The following is a 9490-nucleotide window of genomic DNA, read 5'->3' on the forward strand; positions in this document are numbered from 1 at the left end:
CATCACCTGGAAACAAACTCTGGACAAATCAAAAAGAAACTGCACAGGGTTCTAACAATACTTTCTTAAGATTTCTTACATTGATGCTACTATAAAAGTTCTTGTTAAATTATTTTGTTCAATTGTCAAAGACAAGAATGTACATTTGTTCTAATTGTGTTATATACAATTGAATGTAAATTGATATAAAACATCAGTAGCAGGATTATTTTTTTAAAAATACAATAAGGATTGCTAAAATAAGCCAGTTCTGCACTGGTATAACTTCGCATGGTTTCACTGAAAGGTTAGGAGCTGCACTGATTTGCAGCACTCGAAATTGACCCAAAGTAATGTTAAGAAATCCTATGAAAGGGAGTTGCAATCCCATCATGGTTTCATAACCCTTCCATAGAAAAGATGAATGATGAGTTCTGATTTTCTTTAATTTCATTTTCATCTCCTTTAATTTGAAATATTATTTATAAAAAACAAGATATATAAAAAAGAAGGAAATAGAAACTATTGTTTATGTACTTCAGCTGGTTAGTTATGATAGTGTAACTTTTTTTGTTGAGAGTGACCATGGAGGTACAACCAGACTAATAACAAGCAATTTCTTGGCAGGATCTAGAAATGCAGGACTGAGGTGTCAGGGAGTTTTCAAGGTCTAAAAGCTGAATAGACAGAAAGATGCAGCTACCCATCAAGCTAAATGCAAGCCTCCAGCTCCAGGGAACTTCCTGGAAGCAGGTCTTGATAGTTAGGAAATAAGCTGCACTTTATCAGCTGATTCTACTGAACTGCCCATAGCAAACTTCGTAGAACCTTTTTCCAGAGACATAGTGCTGTCAGCATACTCAGAGTTTAAAGGTAATAACATTTAATGTATTTGTCACTCTCAACACAGTCACAGTATATTCACCCTGTAATCCTTCTTAAGGAAGTAATTAGGAAAGATATGCCTAATCAAACCCAAGCCAACTTTGTTGCAGATGTAATGGACACTGGTGGGAGTCAAAAGCACACAGAGAAGTTTACATGCAGCCAAATGAAAGTTAAGGTCTCCTATCTTGAAATTAATTTTAGTACATTAAAGAAACATGAAACGCTGCATTGATTCAGGAAATTCAGGGTCTTTTGCTTTGTCTAAACAAACATCTTAGTCACTGTGAGAAGATACTTAGGGACTGACTAATTGACTCTGGTAAGTTGTCAACTGCTTTACTGGCACTGTAACAATTTTAACTAGCTGATGACCTAGCTCCAACTGTTTTCCTCCTCGTATTTCAAGAGGAGTATATAGCTTTTACTAGTGTGGTAACTGGACTGAACATGTGAGATCACTTTTTGTATTCCCTGTTCTTTAACTCTGAAGAGCTTAGAAGGGGACAATTTAAGTAGATTCAAGTCAATAATCACTATTGTTTGCACAGATGTCATGTTTGCAATTTGCTTTTCCTGACTGACTGCAGGCTAGCACACTTGGATGTATTTGTAAGTGCACTGAATTCTTTCTTCATTATGCTTTGAAACTAAAATTGTGACAATTTTTCCCATTTTCAGCCTTTATATACTTCTGTTTTTTTTAAAAAATAAAATATGGACACTGGGCAAGTATTTTATAAGTTGTAAATACATCTTAACTTTGCAAAAAGCAAATTGTGCTGTGGGGACCCAGAGGTTAGTTTTCAGCATAACTACACTCATTCTTGCTTCACTGACTAGTTTTCTATTTTGAGTACCTTCATATCTATAAGAGTTTTCAGAGGACTTTAAAATTGGTTTATTGGTTTTAAATGAAAATGTTTAAACGTATGGGAAAACAAGTGACACTGAATAAGCTGAATTTTGTATCTGACCTTTGTTTAAAAGAAATCTTAAATATTAATTTTACAGCAGATGCAGAGAGTTACTAAACAGTCACTATTTCCTTGGAGTGTAGTATTTTAATGTATAAAATAATGGTAACTTCCTGATTAGGAAGCTGTATCAGCACCTTAAAAATGTACTAGCAGCTCTTGATATTTAACAGCATATTTCAACATGACCACAAAGAGTGCTTATCTTTTTTCAAAGGAGCTTTGCATGTGGAAAAGATAGAGAAGGGTTGGTTCTCCAAATCTGTTTGAACGGTAGGAAGGGAATATGTATTTTTCCTTTTACATGCTTTGTAGAGATACAGCTGTAATCAATAATAATGTTAATCATGTCAAGTTATATCTTAGAATAAATGTAATTACTTACAATTAATGTCAGTTCTTAACAGTCCTGGTTATGGTCAAACGTTAACGACACAAGCAATACAGTAAAAAGAGCAGAAAAATAGAAAAGGTTTCTTTTTTTTTTATATATATATGTATGTATTTATGTATGCATATATACATATGTATTTCTGTAGAAAATGTAAATAATATATATTTCTCTATTTAATACAAATTTAAAGGAAATTAGGGGATATGTGTTTCCTCCAGTATTTTTGACTGTATTGCGATAGGAAGAGCAGGAGCTAAAGTTGCTGTAAGATGGGAATTTGTATGTGCAAAGCAGGACACTGCCGGGGAGAAGACGGGCAGTTACTTTGAGCTATTGCACTCTGGTAATACATTATTCAACATTGACCTAACTTTCTATGTATCCCGGTAGAAAGGATGCTTTGGTTTTAGCCCACAAACCCCTCAAAGGGACAGAGTGTAGCTTAAATTCATCTTTAGAGTGTTTTGCTTGTTCAGAAGTGCAAGAAATAGGGGAACTAAGAACACAATTACAGAATTATGTCATAGTACAGTAGAAACCTCAATAACATATTAGTCTTTATTGTTATTGATATGGGTTTTTCTGCCCCCCTTACATTATTTTTTCATAATTTATAAACCAAATAAAAATCCAGCAATTTTAAGATAGAGAAACTATGCAGTGATACACTAGATCAGCCCTGAGATCATCCACTACTGTCTTCAAAGGATAGTCCTCACCAGAAGCTAAAGCAAGAGTTGGATAAACCCCAGAAATGTGAAGATGAAAGTCCTCGACATGCTTTTGATACAGCATACTGTCCAGTGCCTGGATATTTTGATGCATCCTGTGATGTTACTAACTCAAGGCCTTTCTCTTATACATATGCAAACAAAATTCAGAGGTGACTTTGTCATTGCTTAGTTCATTAAGTTCTTGTTTCTATTCCAGTTTGTGACAAGAAGAGCATTCCTCATCTGCCTTCTTTATGGAAGTCATTCTTGCAGGATTTTCCTCTAATCAGTAAGCAATCAAAGCCTTTCAATTCTCCACATAAATGCTGTCTGTCACCTAGCTTTGTGGACAAACCTGTGAAGAAAAAAGTCCTTATCCACAGACAGAATGGGTAGAGACCTTGGGAGTAAACTGTTCTGTTCTGCATCACTACTTCAACAAAATCATCACTCAGCCATGGCTGGAGCAATGCTTGCCTAAAAAAAAAGATCCGCAGTTCATTTCCAGTGATAGCAATTGAGTGTCAGCAAAGTACCTTGGAAGTAGAATTTAGTGACAAAGCATGAATGAAACTCAGCCATGCTTTCTGAGATGCAAGTCTTAAAAAAGAAAGTTTGACCAAGAGAAATGAAGGAATCCAAAGAAACCAAAAGCATCCACACAACAGTAAAGTAGGAAACAATTCCATACATCTTGAGAGTCCTTAAAAAGAACAAAAAACCGAAAAAACCCCAAACAATTCTTAATCCTGTCCAAACCCAAAATATATGCGATCTTTCAAACAGGGAAGAGGAAAAAACCCTAACTCGTGTATTTAATACAGTTATATAAAAGTAAGACAACACAAGTCATTGCAGAACTTCATAAACCATGTAGCATGCATTTTTGCTAAATCATTTTGCAACACCTTTGGGTTGTTATCAAAGAGGTCATGAGTTCATGAAAACACGATCTGACCTCAATTATGACTAGACTATTTTTTACTCCATAAATAATCTGTAATAGTTTCGAGGTACTAAATTCTTTACATGCCTTAAGGAACAAATAAGCCTTCTTTAGGCCATATATAGTTACATATTCAAGCACTACTGCAACAGTTTTTCTCCCCACCGCACACCTGCTTTGTTTATAATAATGTTTCATAGAGCAGATAGAAATATTTTGTAATTTAAATAAAACCGACCATCTAAAACTCTCTACTGCTATACTTATGTCTGCTATTCCTGTACATTAAAAAGCTTCATTACTATAACTGAATGCCAGCTTTGCACTGGTTAAAGTTAGGAAATAGCAACTGTTAAAAGTTGACTTTTCTAAGGGCCGTAAACTCCGTGTGCTGATTTAAACTACATGGAGACATGATGTTCCCAATAGAGATGTGGGGAATAGTGAGATTTAAAAGTGGGTTCTCAGCAAAGAAGTCACAGGTTCTATCTACATGTGAAACAAATCACAGTAAAAGACAAATACTAAAGCTCAAATTATGCCCTTTATTGTCTGCTTTCACCCTCTTCATATTTACCAAGTGATCTGACTCAACTATTATTTAAGTCAATGCATAACATTTGCAATCTCATCAGGCAATTATATTAAAGATTTGTTAGTTCCATAGATGAGTCTGTAGGAAAGATTGGATTGTGATGGTGAGACAGATTAGAAATTACCAGAAATAGAGTAGTTCTTTATCCAAAGATTTGAATTTCACTGGATTGAACTTACTTTAAAATGCAGAAATATCTTTGAACAAAAAGATGGGTTTTGGTCAATAAATGTAATCAGTGCGCATTCTCAGGTTTTAGTAAGTTATACATTCCTTATGGGCTAAAACTTGGTATACTTCCACCCCCCCCATTTTAGATGAGTAAAAGTTTTTGTTTCCTTTCTGATCCAGTCTTCACATGAAAAACAACATTAATTGCTTGGTATGAGATGTCTGCTTGCAGCTCAAATCTGTTCAAAAGTGAAAATAAGTTTTCTTTTTAAGCTTCATCAGCTTTAAATTTTACCCAAGTACACTTCATTTTGAAACACTCTTCAGCCTTCTCGCTTGTTTTCCTACAGATTTTTGGGAACTAAATGAATCTTCTTGGACAGGGGCATTTTAGAACTGAGCAGTAAACAGCTAGCTGAATAACTGAAGTTTGTAAGATGTTACTGAGTTACACCAGATCAGCTACACAGCCCTGAAGGAGTAGCCGAATAAGTGTTACTAAAGAGTAGTTTTAGTGTTATGAATACATACATGAGAAAGCCAGAGTGCAGCCTCTGCATTACCTACTGATCTATTGAATTGATGCCTGTACTACATGCTGCCAAGAGCAGGATTTCTCTTTTGTTAAATAATTTAATTCAAAACAGAAAAAAGAAAATATTGTTACAACAGTAGAGGAAAAAAAAAAAACCAACCTGCATTAAATCTCTCAATGTGAGCAAAAGCTTGCGAGCAGGGTGGTATGTGATTGGTATAAGGTGTCTTCCATGAATGAAAGATTCCACTAATGGCAGCCAGGGCTCAAAACATGGACTGAGGGCAAGAAATTTCCTTATCTCCATATGTGTAAAATGCAGACCTAGCACAGTGTCCTGGTTTCAGCTGGGATACAGTTAATTTTCCTCCTAGTAGCTGGCATAGTGCTGTGTCTTGGATTCAGCATTAGAAGAATGTTGATAACACGCTGATGTTTTAGTTGTTGCTAAGCAATGCTTACACTAAGTCAAGGACTTTTTCAGCTTCCCATGCTCTGCCAGGTACACAAGAAGCTGGGAGGGGGCACAGCCAGGACAGCTGACCCAAACTGGCCAAAGGGCTATGCCATACCATATGATGTCATGTGCAATATATAAGCTGGGGGGAGTTGGCCGGGGGGCAGCGATCGCTGCTCGTGGACTGGCTGGGTATTGGTCAGCGGGTGATGAATGGTTGCATCACTTGTTTTTCCTGGGTTTTGTTTCTCTCTTTGTTGTTTTCCTTTTCATTAAAAATTATTATTATTATTATATTTTCTTTTATTTCAATCATTAAACTGTCTTTATCTCAACCCACGAGTTTTCTTACTTTTGCTCTTCCGATTCTGTCCCTCATCCCACTGGGGGCGGGGGGAGAGGGTGAGCAAGCAGCTGTGTGGTGCTTGGTTGCCAACTGGGTTTAAACCACGACACATGGAGAATCAGTACATTTAATGTTACCTTTGGATTTTCTGAATCTTCATTTAGTTGCATTTCTAGGTAGGTTTTGTTTTAAAGAGTAAACTGCTGAATCACTCACAGGCAGAGTAAGAACTTAATAACACTGAATATGGTCTCCGTAAAGTAGTTCAAAACATTTCACAGTGCTGCAACATAGAATTCCTGTTTTCAAATTATTACTTCCCAATTTAAGAAGTAACAAACACATCACCTGTCTAGTCTTGGATTTGAAATCATTTGGACATTTACACTTCAAGTATAATGCCTACAGATTACACTACATCTGTCTCCCCCCAAAAAAAAGTCCTTTTCTGATAAGGTGGACAGAGCCTTCGCTGACAAAAGTCAGTGTACGTGTCTGACAGTTGGAGTCAGATGTCATGCTTTTAATAGTAACTAAAGTTTTTTTTCAGGTAGATTTTTAAATCAATATGACAAAGCAGTAAGTTTTGCCCTTACTGCTTTAAGAGCTTTATTCTGATGTTACTTCCAACACCATGAAAGTGGAGTAATTCTACTGAAGTAGCTTGAATAAGGCCAAAGTGAAAGGAAATAACTAACTGGTGCCATATTTAAGAAGCTGTTTTAAATACCAGGTTTTAAGCCTGGTGATAGCTCAGCTGTAATAGTGGTATATGACTTAAAACTAATATGGAACAACCTATTACAAAAAATTAGATAAATCCATTTAACATAGATTGAGATGCTTTGAAAAGACCAGCTAAAGAAAAGTAGAGTGTCTACAACTTTCAGTAATTACATGAATTAAGGCAAATGTATCCTTAAATGCTATACTTAGGAATGCCTACTATAGTACTTTTTTTAAAGAATGAAAACAAAACCCAAACCATCCTTTATGTGCCCTATGAAGGCAACATGAGGCGATTATAACAGTGAATAAAGGAGAAAACCCTCAGGGGTGCAGGAACTTAGAAGCCAGAAAGACCACAGATGTCTTTATAAGCAGCTCTATACACAGTGTACCTATTTGTACTTCTGTTCTGCAGGCATACAAAAATTCTGTATCAGAGAATCACTTTCTGTGTTTGAGATCTGTTCATTAAGAGTTCTTTACAGAGCAGTCACAGGGGTATTATTGTGTGCTTGAAATAAATTAAAACCACTGGGTAAATGTGCTCTATTCAGAACCAATAAGCAGCAAACAAAGCTAAGCGAGTTTAAAACTAACTCCAGCTGTACTAGAAGTTAAGATCCACATGACTCCAACATCCTACCTTTATTTTAAGATTGGAAAGTGATTTATTCACTCACAAGGTATCATGTAATTGGGGACTGATCAAGGAGTCATGACTTTTATAAGTGAGCACCTTAATGTTCTGAAATCACCAGGAAAATATTCAGGTCAGTGATGTGCAAACATAACACTTTTTCTCTCTATGAGTTTCATTTAAAGGTGCAGCAATCTCAAAACATCTCCCATGACACGCTCACAAGGAAAAAATAATTCCTGGAGACATTAAATTGAAAAATTGGAAACTCTTCTGATTTTAGTACTAAAAGGAGAATGCAAAACTGGCTTTTGTTACTCACATATTTCTGCAAGGGACAGTTTGACCATTAAGATTATTCAAGTAAATGTCATTTGTAATGGTCTCCAAGAAGGCACACTGACAGTAACAGACAAACTAAGACCCACGTTCACCATCTGAAACATATTCCTTATTGGCCACACTTACTCACATTGCCTTACAGGCTGAAGAGATGGCAAAAGTGTTGGCATGACCACAGAGAAAATACGCATCAAAGAGCAATTTTTTTAATGGTGTTGAAGGACAGTGGGCCTTCTAGTTGCTTCATGTGACTGGAACAGCAAAAATTGAATAATACTTGGACTTGAGTCCAATGCAAACACTTGTTGCTAACTGTACTTTAGCTGACATGTCATGGTTCATGAAAGTCAAAATGTCACAAGAAAACTAGCATCAACAAAATTTTAATATGGAGGGTCCCTCAGATTTAGGAGTCTCTCTCTCTGGTCCTTTCTGACATGATGGCATATATTAACAAAACACAAAACTTGGCAAGCAGACAGCATTCAAGTCAGCACAACTCTGCTTTACACTGTTTTCAGGGGAAAAAAGTTTCATTCTAGAGACAGTAAAAAATTTCTCAGATATTGTCAGGGAATGGTTTTCCTCTGTCAGTTCTCATATAGTTCTGCATACATTTCTAGATAGTTAAATAAAAGCTTGATAGGTTAGGTCAATATATGGCCATCAGTAGTGACACTACTGATGTGTCATCCCCACTTAAGCTAGTATTAATGCAAATGTTTTCCTTAGATGGAATGCAGGTTCTTCTGTCTAGGAGGCATTCTGAGTAAAGTTTTTATTTCTGTGAAGTGCAGCATGGCCCACACCACAGCTCAGTTTACATCTGTATGAACGGACTGCACAAAGGCTGCTGGATGGATTCTCCAGCAGAAAAAAAAAGGGCCGTGGATCAGGCTCACAGCAAAAGTCGTTCTTGCACTAGAAAGCTTATGTGTAGAACTGGACAGAAAAAATGATCCTGCCTTCCCTCCCTGTGACATTTTGATCATCATAGATTAAACCAGAGCATTCATTGAAGTTATTTTGTGATTTTATTAATATCAGAACATTAGTTTTCCAAATAATCTTTTTTCTTCATTTTAATCCTTCTGGCTAAAATGTTTTAGGTTTGGGTGTAAACTGTATCCCCATCCCCACCACACCTTCCCTAAAGAAGGTCGATTATTTTCCACTAAAAAAAAAAAAAAACCCCAAAACCCCCCAAAACCCAAAAACCGCAACGAGTCGAGGCTGTTTTGCCCGTGATGGTAATTGGTGAGTGATTTCTCCCTGTCCTTATCTTGACCCATGAGCCCTTCATTGTATTTTTCTCCCTGTCCAGCTGAGAAGGGGAGTGACAGAGCGGCTTTGGTGGGCACCTGGCACCTGGCCAAGGTCAACGCACCGCAAGTTTCTTCAAGCATTCATTTCTACCTTTTCACTTTTAAATGTTTTGATTAAAATGCTTATGACGTCCCTGGAATTTATAGACTTCTATTTACCTTATAGACACACTTGCGTTCAGCTGTTGTTTCAGTGTACACAATTATTGACTAAAATACCAGTTGTGTGCTGGAACCCAGACAGTCTTTCAGGTCAATAAGGGAGTTGGTGCACTTAAGTAATAAAATGATGCTAGAGTTGTTTTCCGTACTATATGTGCCAGGCGAATACACAGATTAATTAACTTCATGACAAAGTAATTATGCAGAAAATGTAGTATGTAAAGGAGATGTTTCCAGTCAGAACAGTTGCACAGGCAAATATGTTGAGCAGCCTCTAAAACACCTCATCATGCTACA

Source organism: Pelecanus crispus, chromosome 8 (assembly GCF_030463565.1).
Source record: "Pelecanus crispus isolate bPelCri1 chromosome 8, bPelCri1.pri, whole genome shotgun sequence".
NCBI lineage: Eukaryota > Metazoa > Chordata > Aves > Pelecaniformes > Pelecanidae > Pelecanus > Pelecanus crispus.